Here is a 19,690-nt window from a genome sequence, read left to right as displayed (position 1 = left end):
AGTGGCTTTTATTGTCATTTCAACCATGTACAGTGGTACAGTACAGAGTGAAATGAGACAGCGTTCCTCCGAGACCCTGGTGCTACAAATGACATATAACGGACGAATGCAGGACTACGTAAGTGCAATGTGCAAAAAATTTGCAAAAATAAACAAGACAAGACAGTGCAACACTAAACAGAACAGGACGATTCAGACACAAGACAGTGCAATGGAAATGTGCGAAATGCTGAGTATTGTGCAAAAAGTAACTTGCTGTCTCAGGGCTTGCAAAATTTCAAAATCCCTGGTAGCCCTTCAGTCAGGCACTCGTCAGTTTCCAGTTTTTTTCAGGGACTCGCTGAGCCATGTTTCTGTGATAAAAAAAAACATGCAGCAGTCTCTAAATTCCCGCTGCGTGGTCCGCTGGAGTCGGATGTAGTCCAGTTTATTGTCCAGTGAGCAGACGTTTGACAGGAAGATGGATGGAAGAGCCGGTCGGTTTGGATTGGCTCTTAGCGTATTAAGGACCGCGCCACGCTTGATGCGCTTCCGCTTCCTCACACAGCGCTTTCGTTGATCCGTCCCCTGGCCACCAGCATCGAGACAAGAGGACTGAAGGCCTAGTTTCCATAGCGACCGGAGGACACTCAGCGCTTCCAGTAGTTCCGGGTCAGTTTTTGTGTGATGCTTGTAATTTAGAAGTGTTTGCCGTTGGTAAACATGAACACCGATTGTTCTAGTGTCCATGTGGCTCAGAGGTCACAATGAGAATGCGATAGAAAGCACAAAAGCGCAAAAACACAAAAACGGCACCATTTGGTTCCAGAGTGGCTGCTGCTGTTGCCGCACCGCCAGTGTGCTGCACTTGAGGTGAAACCCTCCATGGATGGCAAGGAGCTTCCTTGTTTGATGTCAGTGGCTGCTATCTCCTCCTTTGGCCAGCTTATTATCCCAGCACTGTACCTGATCACGGGCAGGGCGTAGGTGTTGATAGCTCAGATCTTGTTCTTACCATTCAGCTGACTCCTCAGGACTTGCCTGACCCTCTGCAGGTACTGCAGGTGGTTGCAGCTTTCCTAGCAGCCTCTTTGTGGTTTCCATTTGCCTGTGGGATCTGCAGGTACTTGTAACTGTCCTCTCTGTTTGCAATGTTGCCTTCTGGTAGTTTGATCACCTCAGTTCTGACTACATTCCCTTTCTCTGTTACCATCCGACTACACTTCTCCAGTCTGAACGACATTGCGGTGTCTGTACGTTAAGTGGAATAAGGGAGGCTGGGGACTGGTGAGTGTTAAAAACCACAGTCCAGGATGAGACAAGGAACATCCACGAGTACATCAGGAAGATTTCCCCAAACAATCCTGTGCTCAGTGAATACCTCAGACAGCAGAAACCCAAGAAAGAGGAGGAACATTAATGGAAGGCGGGCCCCTGCATGGTATGTACCACCGCCAGATAGAGGAAGTTGTTGAAATCCAGAAATCCTACCAGTGGCTGGACAAAGCTGGACTGAAAGACACTAATCATGGTAGCATAGGAACAAACTCTGAGCACAAGAGCCATAGAGACATTCCATTTTAGTCCAGCTCTGTCTAGCTACTGGTAGGGTAGGATTTCTGGATGTCAGCCACTTCCTCTGTTTGCTGGTGGTACATACCATGCAGGGGCCTGTCCTTCCATGATGTTTCTTCTCCTTGCTCATCTTCTTTCTTTGGCTTCAGCTTCCTGAAGTATACACTAAGTCATGCAGTCGGTTCTGGCCATCTTCCTGATGTACTGATGGATGTTTGTTTTCTCATCCTGGTCACTAGTCCTCGGCCTCCTTCCTTTCACTTAATGTACAGTCACAGGGTGCCATCATAGCACCACCTCTCTGGACTCAGTGCAGTTACACTTTCCATTTTTCACGGATTGCAAGCTAAAGATGCATCCATGAAAGGACCTGCAATTAGGTAAGGTAAGGTAAGGTAGCGTTTATTTATTAAGCGCTTTTCGTAGACAGGCAGTCACAAAGCGCTGTACACAAAGGTTAAAATAAAGAAAACATTAAGTAATAAAATAGACAATATAAACAATACAAATAACAAAACAATTAGAAATCAATTAGTAAATCGCTATGTCTGTCTGTACTGTTCCATGGTGAAATGTCAAACCTCGTCACTAAATAGGTAAGTGGTGCTGCCTCTGCAGCTTTACAAGCCTTTTCATCCCATTTATTTATATAACGCCAAATTGCATCAACATCACCTCAGGAGGCTTGATATCTTAAGCCAAGATGCTTCAGTTATGCAGAACTTTACTACTTCTTGTTCTCGAATGGACTGTGGGTCATCAATGATCTTTCCTTCTTGCATCTTTTTTAATTCCTGCATCACCCCATATGCATGCATTTCAACAAATCATGTTTTCTTAACCTGTGATTCTGCTTTTTCTGTTTCTAAGTCACTCTGGTCTAAAATTTCTTCCATGTCACCATATAGCTGGTGGTGGTATCAAAGTCTCCCTCCTTTCTCCTGTTCCGCCAGCTCTCAGTCTCATTATAGTCTTTGTGCTCTCTCCTGGCTAACAGTGGCCTTGAACCTTAATGCAGACTCTCTTTGTTCTTCCTTTTGCTTTATCAAAGGGCCTTTGTTCTTTCTGCCTTATTGCATGCTCTGGCCCTGTCCCGGCCTTCAACAGCCTTCAACCTTAACACAGGCTCTTCTCTCTCCTGTTTCGCAACTTTCCACCTTTGCAGGCTCTCTGTTCTCTGTCGGCAATCAGTGGCCTCAAGCCTTAATGTAGGATCTTCTCCCTTCTGTCTCTTATCGTTCCCTTGCCTTTCTGCTGTGCTCTGGCCTTCAGTGGCCCTAACCCTTAAGGCAGCCTCTTCTCTTGGGCCTCCTTTTGCCAACATACAGGCTTTTCGCAGACTCTCTGTCTCTCTCCTGTTGAACATCAGCTCAGCCTATAAAAAAACAAAACTGCTCAAAGAAGTCCTGCCATTAATTAATTCTTCGATCTTAAATATGATCAACCTATCTCTAATAATCGGCTATGTACCACAGGCCTTCAAGCTGGCTGTAGTTAAACCTTTACTTAAAAAGCCATCTCTAGACCCAGCTGTCTTAGCTAATTATAGGCCAATCTCCAACCTTCCTTTCATATCAAAAATCCTTGAAAGAGTAGTTGTCAAACAGCTAACAGATCATCTGCAGAGGAATGGCTTATTTGAAGAGTTTCAGTCAGGTTTCAGAGCTCAGCACAGCACAGAAACAGCTTTAGTGAAGGTTACAAATGATCTTCTTATGGCCTCTGACAGTGGACTCATCTCTGTGCTTGTCCTGCTAGACCTCAGTGCTGCGTTCGATACTGTTGACCATAATATCCTATTAGAGCGATTAGAACATGCTGTAGGTATTACAGGTACTGCACTGCAGTGGTTTGTATCATATCTATCTAATAGACTCCAGTTTGTACATGTAAATGGAGAGTCCTCTTCAGACACTAAGGTCAATTATGGTGTTCCACAGGGTTCAGTGCTAGGACCAATTCTATTTACATTATACATGCTTCCCCTAGGCAACATCATTAGAAGACATAGCATAAATTTTCACTGCTATGCAGATGACACGCAGCTCTATCTATCCATGAAGCCAGGTAACACACACCAATTAGTTAAACTGCAGGAATGTCTTAAAGACATAAAGACCTGGATGGCCGCTAACTTTCTGCTTCTTAATTCAGATAAAACTGAGGTTATTGTACTCGGCCCTGAAAATCTTAGAAATATGGTATCTAAGCAGATTCTTACTCTGGATGGCATTACCTTGGCCTCCAGTAACACTGTGAGAAACCTTGGAGTCATTTTTGACCAGGACATGTCCTTCAATGCACATATTAAACAAATATGTAAGACTGCTTTCTTCCATTTGCGCAACATCTCTAAAATTAGAAATATCCTGTCTCAGAGTGATGCTGAAAAACTAGTTCATGCATTTATTACTTCCAGGCTGGACTACTGTAATTCACTATTATCAGGAAGTCCTAAAAACTCGCTGAGAAGCCTTCAGCTGATCCAAAATGCTGCAGCAAGAGTACTGACAGGGACTAGAAAGAGAGAGCATATTTCTCCTGTTTTGGCTTCCCTTCATTGGCTTCCTGTTAAATCCAGAATTGATTTCAAAATCCTGCTCCTCACATACAAGGTCTTAAATAATCAGGCCCCATCTTATCTTAATGACCTTGTAGTACCATATCACCCTATTAGAGCACTTCGCTCTTGCACTGCAGGCCTACTTGTTGTTCCTAGAGTATTTAAAAGTAGAATGGGAGGCAGAGCCTTCAGTTTTCAGGCCCCTCTTCTGTGGAACCAACTTCCAGTTTGGATTCGGGAGACAGACACTATCTCTACTTTCAAGATTAGGCTTAAAACTTTCCTTTTTGCTAAAGCATATAGTTAGGGCTGGACCAGGTGACCCTGAATCCTCCCTTAGTTATGCTGCAATAGACGTAGGCTGCCGGGGATTCCCATGATGCATTGAGTTTTTCCCTTCCAGTCACCTTTCTCACTCACTATGTGCTAATAGACCTCTCTGCATCGAATCATATCTGTTATTAATCTCTGTCTCTCTTCCACAGCATGTCTTTCATCCTGTTTTCCTTCTTTCACCCCAACCGGTCGCAGCAGATGGCCGCCCCTCCCTGAGCCTGGTTCTGCCGGAGGTTTCTTCCTGTTAAAAGGGAGTTTTTCCTTCCCACTGTCGCCAAAGTGCTTGCTCATAGGGGGTCATATGATTGTTGGGTTTTTCTCTGTATTTATTATTGTGCTATCTACTGTACAATATAAAGCGCCTTGAGGCGACTTTTGTTGTGATTTGGCGCTATATAAATAAAATTGAATTGAATTGAATTGAATATAAAAGGCCCATTGTCTCTATCTTAGCTCTAGTCTGTCCTCACATCTCATTTCAGTTTCCCTCCACCAAGCTTGCCTTCGGTGGCCCTCGAGCATTGTCACAGGCTCATTCATAGGCTCACTCTGCTGCTCTACCCTTTGCTCGCCGGACCCAGTTTCTAATTTAATGTGGTGCTTATGCTTGTTATGCCTTTCCCTGTGCCATGCATTACCGCTAACGTTCATGTGTTCCATTCCATGTAGGTCAGATCTCCCTGCCACGGTAAGATTGATTTTCTTTTCTTTGGGGGTCATGCCCTAACCCTTATCATTGCTGGGATTCTGTTGTGTTGTCCTACTGTGCTGGGCCATCAGCATCTAACCCATTAAATACCACAAACTGAATTCTGCACATCAAGAAATCAATCAAAACCATAACTTTAAACTGAAAGCTTCATTCTTGTTACATTCACATATTGGCGCGGTTGACATTCACCATCATAAATCTGATGTTAGAGTAACAGTCTACATCTGTCCCATAGCTGTGCTCGACCCCAAAAATAAAAACAGGAATCTGTGTCTTTTTTAACTGCACTGCAACTGTCTGTTATATCACTGGACACATTACTGAATACATAATACATCTAGTAGAGTATACCTTGGCTCTTGGACTGCAAGACTGCAAGAATACTGATGTAATGTTGATGAAAGAGCAGAAAGCACTGTCTAGATAGTGATCAATATCAGTGAGACAGGAATGTCAAGACATCCAGTAGTATTTGTTTGTACAGGAATAAAGTTGAAGGTGAAAACCCCCCCAAAAATCGATAATTTGTAATATATTTATATTATATTTAAAATAGACACATATTTGGTACCTAATTAGCAGATGTGTAAGATGTGGTAAGGTGGTCACTTGCTTTTGAAGACATGAACACAGTCTGTGTTGTTTTGGCAATGTTTACATACTTTTTTTCTTCTCTGTTTTTTTTTAACTCATTGCAACATCCAGCAATCCAAGGTAAGAGGAGTATTTTTCTTTTCTCCACATCACCATGGTAACTGAAACACTGCTCAACATTTTTCAAAACCACGTATATTGTTTTGGACTTGTAAATAGACCGCGTGCTGAAGGACAGAACTCACTGAAACTCTGCCATCATCACCAAAGTAGAAGAAGGAAGAAGATTTGTCATCATTCCAAAGAGGTTTTCATATGTTGATTTTCAAATGTGTTAAATAACCTTCAGGCTATTTATTACCCACATTCTGTTTTGAACTTGACTAATAGTTTGACGAGACTGGGTTAAAAATGAAAGCTCCTATCTCCAGCTCAACTTCGCCATGAAACTATAAAAGTAGTTGATTTGTGGGTTAAAAAGAGTGCTGTTTACATTGATCAGCTCTTGGGGTCATGTGATTTCTCAAAGCAGAAAAGCTGTAATGATTAAACTTACTCTGCACATGCTCATTAGAATTATCTCTCTGTCTATGGAATAAGTGCAGAGTTCACTTTTGCAGAAATTCTCAAGGACAAAACTAATCTTGACAGAATTAAGTTATCTTTTAGATTAAAACTATTTGTCTTCTACTGCTTACATTTTACATGACTTTAGACTTTCATTAGTTTTATCCCAATGTAATCTGTTAAAAATTACATGTATAGCACATTCAAAAATAGGTCTTGTGATGTAGCATCCTGGAAGACACCACTCCCTCCACCAGAGAAATGTTTCATCATGGGATAAATGCAATCACTCCCAACAACCTTGTATTAATTTTTCCATTTTTATCCAAAAGATGACAGAAAAAGTTTTTTGTTTTTTTTTTAATTAAATTTGGCACCCATCTATACATAACTATAGACATGAAAATTTTTATGGAAAGACTGATTTTATCAACTTTTGGAGCAACTCTTCTAGCATTTTGAGGACAAATAAGCTATTGGGAGATCGCTGGAAAGCCTTGGAAAGTAATTATAACCAGTCACTGGGCCAGTAACTAAGAGGAGTGTATATAAATGGTAATGATAATGTTGTCTCCTCTGTGGCATTTTGATATTATTTGTTGTCCCTCAACTTTTCGACTCTTAATAGTTGCCCCACCCTGTCAAAGATGGTACATCTGAGCAACAACTAATTAGCTCAGTAGGTAGGTTAGGATATTAGGCATGTCGGTAAAATTGCTAAATTGCGTACATAGGGTACAAAGAAAACTTTTAGATGGCTCTCTGTTGATGAGGGCATCAACAATGAGAAACAAGTGGCAGCTGTAGTTCTTGGAATCTTCATTCTAAGCTGGTTTAAACCCTGGGACAAAGTGATGTTTTTGGTCTTTATATCTAATTTACTTCTTCTTGACAATTGTGTAAGGTTTAATAGCAAAAAAAGTGTACGTGGTATTTTCCAAGTGTTACATGCACAAATACACACACACACCCTCCTTTGTCTGCTGGGACACAGATGCTGTATGGTAGTGTGAGGTGCGGTGGACAGCAAAAGGCAGACGAAAAGCTGGGCGAATGGAAACGTTGAAAGGGGAGTAAACAAACACTGACTTGTGTTGCAAAACGCCATGTATAGTTTGGTCTTTCTATCACATTGGTCCTGAAACTCAGGCTCTAATAGAGTCCAATTTGTGCATGTAAATGGAGAGTCCTCTTCACACACTAAGGTCAATTATGGTGTTCCACAGGGTTCAGTGCTAGGACCAATTCTGTTTACATTATACATGCTTCCCTTAGGCAGCATCATTAGAAGACATAGCATACATTTTCACTGCTATGCAGATGACACGCAGCTCTATCTGTCCATGAAGCCAGGTAACACACACCAATTAGTTAAACTGCAGGAATGTCTTAAAGACATAAAGACCTGGATGGCCGCTAACTTTCTGCTTCTTAATTCAGATCAAACTGAGGTTATTGTACTCGGCCCTGAAAATCTTAGAAGTATGGTATCTAAGCAGATTCTTACTCTGGATGGCATTACCTTGGCCTCCAGTAACACTGTGAGGAACCTTGGAGTCATTTTGACCAGGACATGTCCTTCAACGCACATATTAAACAAATATGTAAGACTGCTTTCTTCCATTTGTGCAATATCTCTAAAATTGGAAATATTCTTTCTCAGAGTGACGCTGAAAGACTAGTTCATGCATTTATTACTTCTAAGCTAGACTTTACTGTAATTCTTTATTATCAGGATGTCCTAAAAACTCCCTGAAAAGCCTTCAGTTAATCCAAAATGCTGCAGCAAGAGTCCTGACAGGGACTAGAAAGAGAGAACAGATTTCTCCTATATTGGCTTCCCTTCATTGGCTCCTCTTCTATGGAACCAGCTTCTAGTTTGGATTCAGGAGACAGACACTATCTCTACTTTTAAGATTAGGCCTCAAACTTTCCTTTTTGCTAAAGCATATAGTTAGGGCTGGACCAGGTGACCCTGAATCCTCCCTTAGTTATGCTGCAATAGGTGTAGACTGTTGGGGGATGATGCATTGAGTATTTCTTCTTCAGTCACCTTTCTCACTCTGTGTTAACAGACATATTAATTGAACCATTACTTTTTGGTGGTCTCGCCACCGGTAATATGAGTGCCTACACAGCAGCTTAATACGGCATTCGGTGTGTGGTGAGGGATGCCAAACGGCAATGTAGGGAGCTTGTGGACACTTCCACCAGAGCAACACATGGAGCATGTGGCACGGAGTGCGCACCATCACAGATGACAAAGTCGGGAACACTGCGACGATCAACGTCGACTCTGCAGTTACCAATGAGCTGAACAAGTTCTACACCCATTTCGAGTTTAGCCAGGTGAGACTGCTGTTTTTAGATTACAGTTCAGCGTTCAACACAATAGTGCCCGGTAGAATGTTCATAAAGCTGAGGGATGTAGGACTCCACAGCCGTCTGTGTGCATGGGCGTTGGACTTCCTCACTGGCAGATCTCAGGTGGTGAGGGTGGGTAGGTGCTTCAAGTATCTCGGTGTCCACATCTCCTCGGACCTTACAAGGTCTGCTCACATTCAGGTCCAGTCCAAAAATGCTAGGCAGGACCTGAACCATCTCCAACAACTGAGGAAGCTCGGGGTCTCTCCAGTGATCCTCAGGACTTTCTCAGTGGAGAGTATCCTCACACAGAACATCATATCCTGGTATGGAAATAGCTCTGCTCAGGAGCGAAAAGCTCTTCAGAGACTGGTCTAATGCAGGTCTGTTCTCTGTTGTTTATAATGTTTTCACAATCAAGGAGCAGTTCAGGACACATTTCACTGTGTTGTATGACTATGCATGTGACAAATAAATTATGAATTATTATTAATTATTATCTCAAATGTCCTATTCATCATCCTAGTCAATCACCATATTACCTGATCATATTTTTTTGGTCACATGATTATGTATTATTACCGAGTTATAACGTATCATAATTTTATGATATTCATAAAAATTATGGCTGCCATTAACTTTTATTACTTCCTTTATTACTTCCCAAGTCATAAATCATGGCCATAAATCACTGGTTTCACATAAGGTGTGTATTATCCCTCCTGGCGCTGTATGAATATAAATTTTTAAAAAAAATCCAGCTGCCTCCTCCTGCTGCACACACAGCTTCTCAACAGGTTCTGGCATAGAGGAGGCATGATAAAATTATGCTGGCCAGCTGTGACAACCAGTCTCCCCTGACATCATACCCTGAACACACTGCCCTAACCCTCCTCTGATGCTGAGACACAAACCATGTCCAGAGATACCCGGCGATGGGAAGCCCTATGCCACATACAATACATTGCGCCTCCAATGGAACCAGGGTCATTGGGATGCATTGGGATGCATGCATTACTGACTATATTAATATATTAATTTCTGTGTGGACAACACCGTACCTACCAGGACTGTACGGTGTTTCTCCAACAACAAATCTTGGATTACTCCAGAAATTAAAACTGTCCTCAAGCAGAAGAAGAGGGCCTTCAAATCCAGAGACAAAGAGGAGTTGAAAAGGGTGCAGAGAAAGCTGAGGGGACTGATAAGGAATGGGAAGGACAGCTACAGGCAAAAGATGGAGAACCAGCTTCAGCAAAACAACGTTGGTGAAGTCTGGAGAGGCCTCAGAACCATCTCAGGCCACAAACATCAGAACTCTCTGCCTGGGAGGGATGTGAGGTGGGCAAATGAACTGAATCATTTCTTCAACAGATTTGATTCAGCCATGAGGCAGTCTCCAACATCGGCTGCAGACTCACCCACCCCCACTGCTGCTGTTCCACCTCAGACACTTCACACCTCCTCTATTCACCCTGCTCACTCCTCCCAACCCCCAACAACAGCATCCAATACACACTCAACACAAGGCTCCAGCCTGTTTCTCTCAACCACCCAGGTTAGGAGGGAACTGAGGAGGATTAAAGCCAAGAAGGCAGCAGGCCCAGATGGCATCAGCTCGAGGGTCGTCAGGTCCTGCACGGACCAACTGTGTGGGGTGATGGAGCACCTCTTCAACCTGAGCCTGAGGCTGGGACGAGTCCCACAGCTCTGGAAAACCTCCTGTGTTGTTCCAGTGCCAAAGACTTCACGCCCCAAGGACCTCAACAGCTACAGGCCGGTGGCTCTGACATCCCACCTGATGAAGACCCTGGAGCGGTTGGTCCTGGCTCGGCTTCGGCGCCTTGTGAGCTCATCACTGGACCCACTTCAGTTTGCCTACCAGCCTGGCATTGGAGCGGATGATGCCATCATTCACCTCCTACATCGTTCCTTCGCTCACCTGGAGACCGCTGGGAGCACTGTGAGAATCATGTTCTTTGATTTCTCCAGTGCCTTCAACACTATTCTTCCCTCGGTTCTGAAGGACAAGCTGGAGAACTCTGGAGTGGACCATCACCTCACTACCTGGATTTTGGACTACCTCACCGACCGACCACAGTATGTGAGGACTCAGGGCTGTGTGTCGGACAGGGTCGTCTGCAGTACGGGGCCCCACAGGGAACGGTTCTGGCTCCGTTCCTCTTCACCATCTACACTGCAGACTTCTCCCACAACTCCACCCAGTGCTTCCTGCAGAAGTTCTCTGATGACTCTGCAATAGTCGGCCTCATCACTGATGGGGACGACAAGGAGTACAGAGGACTAACTCAGGACTTTGTGGACTGGTGCCAGCTGAACTACCTCCAGATCAACGCCAGTAAAACCAAGGAGCTGGTGGTAGACTTCCGCAGGCACAAACATCCTCCACTGCAACCACTGAACATCCAAGGTATGGACATTGAGGCTGTGGACAGCTACAGGTACCTTGGTGTTCATCTGAACAACAAACTGGACTGGACTCATAACTCAGACGCCCTCTACAGGAAAGGGCAGAGCAGACTGTACCTGCTGCGGAGACTCAGGTCGTTTGGAGTGGAGGGCCCACTCCTGAAGACCTTCTATGACTCTGTGGTGGCCTCAGCCATCTTTTATGGTGCGGTCTGCTGGGGTGGCAGCATCTCTGCTGGGTACAGGAAGAGACTGAACAGGCTGATCCGAAGGGCCAGCTCTGTTCTGGGATGCCCTCTGGACCCAGTGGAGGTGGTGAGTGACAGGAGAATGGTGGCTAAGCTGTCATCCCTGTTGGACAACATCTCCCACCCCATGCAGGAGACTCTGACAGCACTGAGCAGCTCCTTCAGTGGCTGCGGCACCCACGGTGTGGGACGGAGAGATTTCGCAGGTCTTTCCTCCCCACTGCTGTCAGACTCCACAACAAAGACTTTAACTGATCAAACACACACATCCACACATGTGCAATAACACTAATGTGCGATAATCTTTTCTGGCATCGTTGTATTTTTACTCAGTTGTATATAGCATTTGTATTCTATTTTTATCTTATTGTATATTTTATTCTATTTTATTCTACTGTATATAGTATTTTATTTTATTCTATTCTGTACAGTTGTGTACTGTATTTATTCTTATTGTATTTTATTCTAATTTTTGCTTCATAACTTTTGCACTGTCCACTTCCTGCTGTGACAAAACAAATTTCCCACGTGTGGGACTAATAAAGGTTATCTTATCTTATCTTATCTTATCTTATCGCACTTGTCTGGTCACTCGACATCACTCTATCAGCAGAGCTACCTTCTTTGAGGAAATCCTAAACACCTCACTCATCTATCCTCCTCTTCACCACTTTTTATAAGGGGTCTGCTCTGCCAATAAAATTCTCTCTACAAACACTCTCTTCTGAAGGTTACTCCACGTCCCTTATCATGAACCTAGAGAAGCTGCTTTTTATTCTTTCAACGCTGAAATCAACACTGATGCAATTACAATTCTTCTAACCTTGGAAAGCAGGGGTCATGTTCATCTATTCCCCATATCTGATGTCTTCACATCATTCTTCTGAATTATTTCTTTTAAATTTCTAATAGGGCTTTATTTTAAGCCCTCTTTTTAAGCACGACCAGGTAAATGAAACTTACCCCCTCCTCAAGCTCAGTCAGTGCCTTTGAAAGAGTATGTAGATTTGAGTGTTTTCAGTGTTCATCCACCTGCTGGGAAAATAATTTTTTTCTTTTCCTCCATCTTGGTCGGGTATACCTGGTAGATCTGCTATTCTTGGCAATCAGCTCCCGGTTTTCTTCCAGCTTAGACTGGTTTTAGTGAGGCAGCTTCTGGTATTCCTTTCTGATTTTTCAATATTCTCTTTTCCTCTTTTCTTTGGGCTCCATAAACTACACAGTTTGTGACCGTCCAGGTTTTGCTGAGTCTGGCATGTAGGAATCCAGAGCTGCTGCCTGTTCCCAGTGCCGTTGTACTTACCTGCCCCAGTCTCCAAAAGCAGAATTTCTTTACTGCAAAATCCAACTTAATTTATACTTTTCCACCATCTTTTTCCATCTTTTTTGTCATACTAAACAAAGCACTCAGCTCCATGTTGATAACACACCTCTGCAATTCTCCTTATTTGTATTGCTTTCACAGCTGAGCAGTGCCCTGTTTATCCTTGGAGTAGACATAACACTTCTTCAGTATCTTCTTCTTTATATTTTTTCCTCTTCATAGCCCTTTGCAAACCACACACACTCTCTGTATTCGTCATTTTTGGGGCTTCTGTGGGTCATCCACTCTGCCCCTATGTCCATCAGATGCATCAGTATGCGTAGATATTCTCTTCCACCTGCAGACATTATCCAGGGTGACCGAAGCCTCTGGACCCATTATTTCTTAGCCCCTTGTGCAGAGGCCTGGTGGGCCTCTCAGAGGGCCTTCTTTTGCTCCACTGTTAGTTTTCAATACACTCCTATGGGTATATACCCCAATTTCTTGGTTGGCACCTCCCTTCATGCAAGTTTGGAAGGTTTTGCTTGTTTCGCCTAAGGTTTCTTAGGCTGTTTCTCCTTCATACCAGCAGGAGGGATTTTAATGATGTTCCCCCTGTTTCAGTAAACTGTTCAGTCTTCTCTTCATCAGGAGTTAGCAGTACCATCACTAGCACTCCATCCAGTGCCTCATTAGGTCCCCTGTTCTCCTTATTCCCTGAGGAGAACAAGGCTAAGGAAGAGTACATTACAGAGGCTCTCCAGGAGGGCTTTATTTGATGCCGTGTAACCCTTCAGACTTCTCCCAGAGGCCATGCAGGCCTTCCAGGACCTCATGGACTGGTTCACCACTGCACCCATCCTGTTTTTGCGTTCCCTCCAAGGACTTTGGCGACAGTGGGAAGGAAAGACTCCCTTTTAACAGGAAGAAACCTCCGGCAGAACCATGCTCAGGGAGGGGCGGCCATCTGCCACGACCGGTTGGGGAGAGAGAAGGACGTGCCTTCTGGTGGCCCTCTGTGGGTTGGGACGTCCATGAGTTTCTGCTTGTGACATCTGCGCTTGGGCCAAATCCTCCACCCGACCTTCTGCTGGTGACCTTAACCCCCTCCCTGTTCCCAGACGTCCCTCGTTGGTCTTGATTTTGTCACCAGACTTCCGTCAGTTGATGTTCTTGATACTGTCCTCCAATTTTTAGATCACTTCTCCAAAGCGGTACACCTAGTCGTTTTGTTGGGCCTCCTCTGCAAAACGGATGGCCAAACTCTTTTCGGAATACGTCATCCAGCTACATAGGTTCCTCAAGGAAATTGTTTTCGATAGGGGGCCCCAATTCACCGCCATGGATGCTTTTTGAGATGCTTCGTTTCCACTCAGCTGTCTCTTTGGCCCCATTATCTGCTTTGGGCAGAGCTGTTTAACAACCTCTATTTCTCCTCCTCTAAGTCTCACTATCTTCAAAGTCTGTCTTGGCGTTCACCCGCCCATCTTTGACCACCAGGAGACAAAGGTTGAAGTACATGCAGCCTAACTGTTGTTCTGTCAATATTGGCTGGCCTGAATCAAAGTTCAGGCCGCTATTTCTCAGTTCAGTGCTAAATATACCAAACAACATTGTTCCTGACATCTCCCCGGCAATTTGTTTCAACCAGTGGACTGGGTCTGGCTCTCCACGAGACACCTGAAACTCCATAGTGAATCAAAGAAACTCACTCCCAGGTTTATTGGCCTGTACAAGATCACAGCCACAATCAACCTTGTCACTAATTGATTAAGTGACCGGACCCTGTTTTCCACACGTCGCAGCTTAAGCAACACATTACCTACCCACTTTCACTGCCGTGTTGGAGTAATCAGTACCCTGCAGCACCAGGCAGCAAATATTCCTTCTAAGCCAGAAGGAAAAAAAAAATATTAAGAAAGCTCTTAAAACATGTGGTGGCTTACAACACCAGCTGTCTGCCATCTACAGTGCAGTTTTAAGATCCTTTCTTAGCTGCTTTAAAGCCCATTCACACCTTTCATCAGGTGATCTCAATAGGTTACATGATAGGGCGATGGACGGTCTCACAATGGTTTCACCCGACACCTCTGCTGATAATCACCCATGCCCTTTTTCACACCTTGGCTGAAGTGATGAGGGACATCATCAATAGTGGTTCACAAGCCTCTATTGATCATGTCCCACTAGTCCACATGTCCCACAACTCCCACTAGGGTTTAAATACCTGGGACTCTATCATTTGCTTTTAGAACTGAAGACGCTTCTTGGATGGGAGGTGAATTGATTGAAAGAATTCCAGTTGCTTTTCTTTCCTCTTTAAATTTCCATGACCTGGATGACTGAGAACCTACACAGATATTTGCATGAAATACTAAAATGTCTCAGTTTAAACATTTGATGATTTCTATCTTGTATTGTGAATAAATCGAGGTTTTCCAAGATTTGAAAAACAGTGCATTTTCTTTTTATTTTTATAATTAAGTCCTAACATTTTCGGAATTGGTTTTTTATATGGTAAAGCTGTAACGGTTCTGGTGGTAGGCTTATGATTACCAACATGAAACAAGGGAAAAAGAAGCAAAAAAAAAAAGTCTTAATGTGGAGGAGGGGTTTGTGTGATCTGTAGTTTGGGTATGAAATTTGCCCCAGTATGGTTTTCCAAGGCGTGGTGAGTGATGAGACCAAGTGTGATTCACAAGATGATGACAACAGCAATGGATCATGTTACCTCAACTGGATCAAGTTACCAGGACCCCCACCCATTTTTCACGTTCTGACAAAAAACTTTCCACAAAAATGCAGCACGTTTGTTGTGTGTCTATGTTACACAAGTATTACAGATCTGGAAAATTCAGAATTTCAAATTCTTTTCTCACAACACATTCAATGTGTAACGGACTTAAAAGTTAGGGATGTGGCTGCTGTAATGGATAAATAGGTGGTAGCACAGGGTGTAGTACCCAGTTGCTGTCTAGAAGGCCTCATCTATGCTCCACTAGAGAATTTTAATGGAATTGTCTTGTGCAGTTTTAATAATGTATTAGTCCTAAATAGCAGAGATATGTGTGCATTGCACTCATACAATTTGTTTTTAGAGCTTGATAACCAAGCCTGGTCACATTGATAATTTACAAAGAAACACGAAAACTTGAAAATGTGGAATCCAAACCCAGTGGGTGAAATGATGGTTTCATCTTTTAGAGTCTATATACGTTACTCATGCTTACTCATCTCCCTTCAACTACCACACCAAGAAAGAAGCAATGGAAAAAGCCTTATGTGCTCACCCATGTGGTTGAGCAGATTGATAGCTTTACTGTTTTAACATGGTGATAACCACAACCTGAAGAAATGAACTATAAATGAATGCTTGTAATCATTAAACTAGTCAGTATAACAAAATGTACATAACATTTGAATTAACTTCCATAATTTGCTATAAAAACCCCTAAACTTTCCTGCACGTTGTGCATATTGTGTCTCTACACTGCACAGTTATAGGGGAACACAAAAAGTAAATGGTAAATGAACTGTTTGTCATATAGTGCTTTTTTACTCTACCTGAGCACACAAAGCACTTTATACAATATGCCTCATTTAGCCATTCATACAAGCACTTTTTGTATGCTCAAGTGCTTCCTCTCTGACATTCACACTCCAATGGATGCATCGGAGACCAAAGTGGGATTAGTATTTTGCTCTAGAATAGTTTGCATGAAGACTGGAGCAAGCAGGGGAGGAACCACCACTGAACAACCAACTCTCCACTCCACCTCCGGAGTTACTTTAAAATATAGTAAGATGATACTTCACCTGCAAAACAGCTGGTTAATCAAGATTTTGGTAACTCAACAAGAGAGAAAACCCAACAGATGTCTTACCCTTTTCATGGTAGTAGAAACTGTATTTGATAAATTTAAATAAGTTTAGACTGCCTAATCTATCATTAATTTGAGCATTTAGTTTTACAGTATAATAATGATGAATTAAGATATGATTTGCAGTTTAATCAACTGGTGACTTAACATATTAAGTTGTCACGGTGGCCTTTTTGATTTGTAGCTGAGAAAACTGTCTGTTAAATCCTCCAAATAATATTTTGCGACACCTTAATTGAATTTAAATGTTAGTTTACATTACGTACAAAACACTCTGCTCTACTGTTCCCCTGCAGTGAATCATAAAAACAACTGGTTGTTTCTGTGACAATGAAAGCAAGTCTGGTCCTTGCTCTCTCCAGGACATTACATGGTATATTATCCACAGCTCTAGCTATTAGCCTAAAGGTACTCCATTTTCTCAACAGCATAACTGGAATGATTTCCTGAGTAGATAAACTGTTGATAGGCCAAGATCTCAAGAGTAATTACATCATGTTTTATAGTACATAATCCAGGAGAAAATGATGAGAAGCTAGATGAAAGTGTGCATCAATCAAATGTAACAAACCCAATTATTGTCAGCCCTCCCTCCTTTTCTTTGCTGCTCACAGCCATCACGCATCTCCCCATGACTCAATCCTGATATGGCAATTACAGCGGTGGAGAGTCTTTGCTAATAACTACAATCCAATCACTTCACAGCATGCGCGGAAAGAAAGAAGACCTGTGATAAATAATGACAACCCGCAATTTACTTGATATTGTTATTTTTACACTTGCTTCTTCGATATCAGGCTAATAAATGGCTTTACTATGAATTTCTTCTTGAAATTTCCTTTTAGTGCCATGGTACTCACACGCAACACTCTGTGCTGTCTGTGTGTTCATAACCACAGCCACAGGCATAGACTTAGATTTTGAGGGGGCATTTTTACAATGTGTGCATTTATTCCCCACAATGAAAACATAAAAGAAGCTTTGAAACAAAATGTTTCAACATTATTCAGTAAAGCAAAATGTCCTCTGATAAGAGAGGTCTTCTTTGGCAACGGGTCATTTTTACCTCCAAAATATGTGAATTATAAGAGATAAAACTGATGAACCTTTGATGTTAAATGTAATTATATGAAACACAGATGTGGTGCTGTGACATTAATCAGCAGCTCCACAGCATCTCCTCTAATCCTGGGGTTAATAACCGTGTAGGAACAAGGAGCAAAAAAGAGAAAGGGGTCAGGATTTTTTCTTAATCTCAAAGAGGCTTAAAACGCATGAAGCCATTTGTTTTTGCTAATAAACATTACATCATCTGTCCTTATTGTTTTCAGCCAGCCAATAATATTTCTGATGTACACGATTTCTAAAATTTATACAAGTCTTGAACATGAGCAGAAACACTGCTGAAACACAAATAAGCTTTTGACAAGTTAATTCATTGTAGAAGTGTAGAGATGCATCACGAACACAAAGCAGGTTGACCCCCCTGCCCCCAAGAAAAGACAGACGTGGGTTGATAACTGACAGCCAGCTCATGACATTCTGACTCTTATATCTCGAGACAAGCTAATAAAAAAGAAGAAACAAAAGAAGAAAGGAGGTTTTTTTTTATGCTTTTATGTGTGCTAACATGGAGGCGTTAATATTAAATAAGGTGTGATTAATTAATGAGAAGATTTGGGAGCAATTATTTCAAAGTGAAAGAGAAGAGCTTAAGGGCCTCTGTATTTGTTGCACCTGAATGATTTTCATGTATTCTATTACATAGATAGCAACATTTTCATGACGCCTATGCCCATGAGCACAGGAGCTATGTAATTAAATGTAATTGAAAAATTACATGAAGTGTTTAGTTTCCAGATCATTGTGTATCAATAAGCCTATTGTTTTCATTGGTATTAAAATTACTTAATAATAATCAAGTACTAATGTGAATACTATAAATACTAAACATAAAACATTGAAAGTAGATTTTTGTTCACAATCCTTCAGCCTTGAAAGATGTGAAAGGGTCTGTGGAAGCTGGGGAGAGTGTTATGGTGCTTGTAACATCATTCAGCATGTCTGCTTTGGCAGTCGATCAGTGATGGTCTGAGCAGGCAGATCCACTGACGAATGCTCAGATCTCTCAATCCAGCATCATGGCAAAGCATGCAATTAACACGCCAGTCCACCGTGTGCATTTCAAGCTTTGTCTCTCCAAAGCATGACATGGACACCCATGCAGAAGCTGCATTAATGCATGCAGAAGCTGCAGCTGCTGCTGGAGGAGATAGTGTATTTAAAGCCAAGAGGTTGTTAGTAATCAAAAGACATATGAAGTACATTTGAGGGTCATTAATCATCAGAAACTATTAACCTAGGCAGCTAATATGTATTTACATTTAATGCTTTCCTGTGATTATTGTCATGGTGGCTTAAAAAAATCTCCCTCTGCTGTTATTGAAGTTCACTGAAACTTACTGCAACTTCTGTATGCTTGTACAGTTCAGACTTTGCTGTGATACCAAGTTAAGATACTAAGATACTGGTGGTGAGTACTGGGTGGCGAGAGTATGCAAGCAGTTCCTGGGAGATGAAGGCATTGGAGGCTTTTTTGAGCCTTGTGCTTTCAGTGTGTGTACTGACATTCATATTAGACATACCAACGTATTGTGTCATATTGATATTGTGTCTTGACAGCACACTATATACTAATTGGTAAGATGAGCTAATGTACTCAAAAGCTTTAGGCTACGTCCACACGTACACAGGTAGTTTTGAAAACTGAGATTTTCCGTTTTTGTTTTTAAAAAAATCCCGTCCACACGTAAATGCCAAAAACGAAGGAAAACGCTGCCGGGAACATGCCAAAGCAACAGGTGGCGATATATTCCTAACCGTGTAGAAATGTTGGCCAATCAGAAGTCTAGAAGCCTGGGTGGAAAAGAGAAAACAAAGATGGCGCATAGAAGCAGAACCGAGTCGTATGTGTGAAGGGACAGTAACTGTGTGTGTATATGTAAGCATTTAAACACTGCAGAGAGTAAAATTAACAGTAAATGTGTTTTGTCTAAGTGCGCCATTGTAGAAATTCATTTCACCGAAACAATAACGTGGTGCACAGTGTGACGTCGAAAAGGGCGCACACCTTTGACG

At 42.4% G+C, this 19,690-nt stretch overlaps 1 protein-coding gene across 5 annotated transcripts in view; it reads right to left on the bottom strand.

Annotated features, from left to right (window-relative positions):
• grik2 (glutamate receptor, ionotropic, kainate 2) overlaps positions 1-19,690 on the bottom strand; it is a 318,702-nt gene that overhangs the window by 101,797 nt on the left and 197,215 nt on the right. The window lies entirely within an intron of this gene.

The sequence above is a fragment of the Oreochromis niloticus genome, linkage group LG11 (genome assembly GCF_001858045.2).
Source record: "Oreochromis niloticus isolate F11D_XX linkage group LG11, O_niloticus_UMD_NMBU, whole genome shotgun sequence".
In the NCBI taxonomy this organism is placed as follows: domain Eukaryota; kingdom Metazoa; phylum Chordata; class Actinopteri; order Cichliformes; family Cichlidae; genus Oreochromis; species Oreochromis niloticus.
Note: the sequence above shows the minus strand (reverse complement) of the source record. Positions and strands in the feature narration are given on the sequence as shown.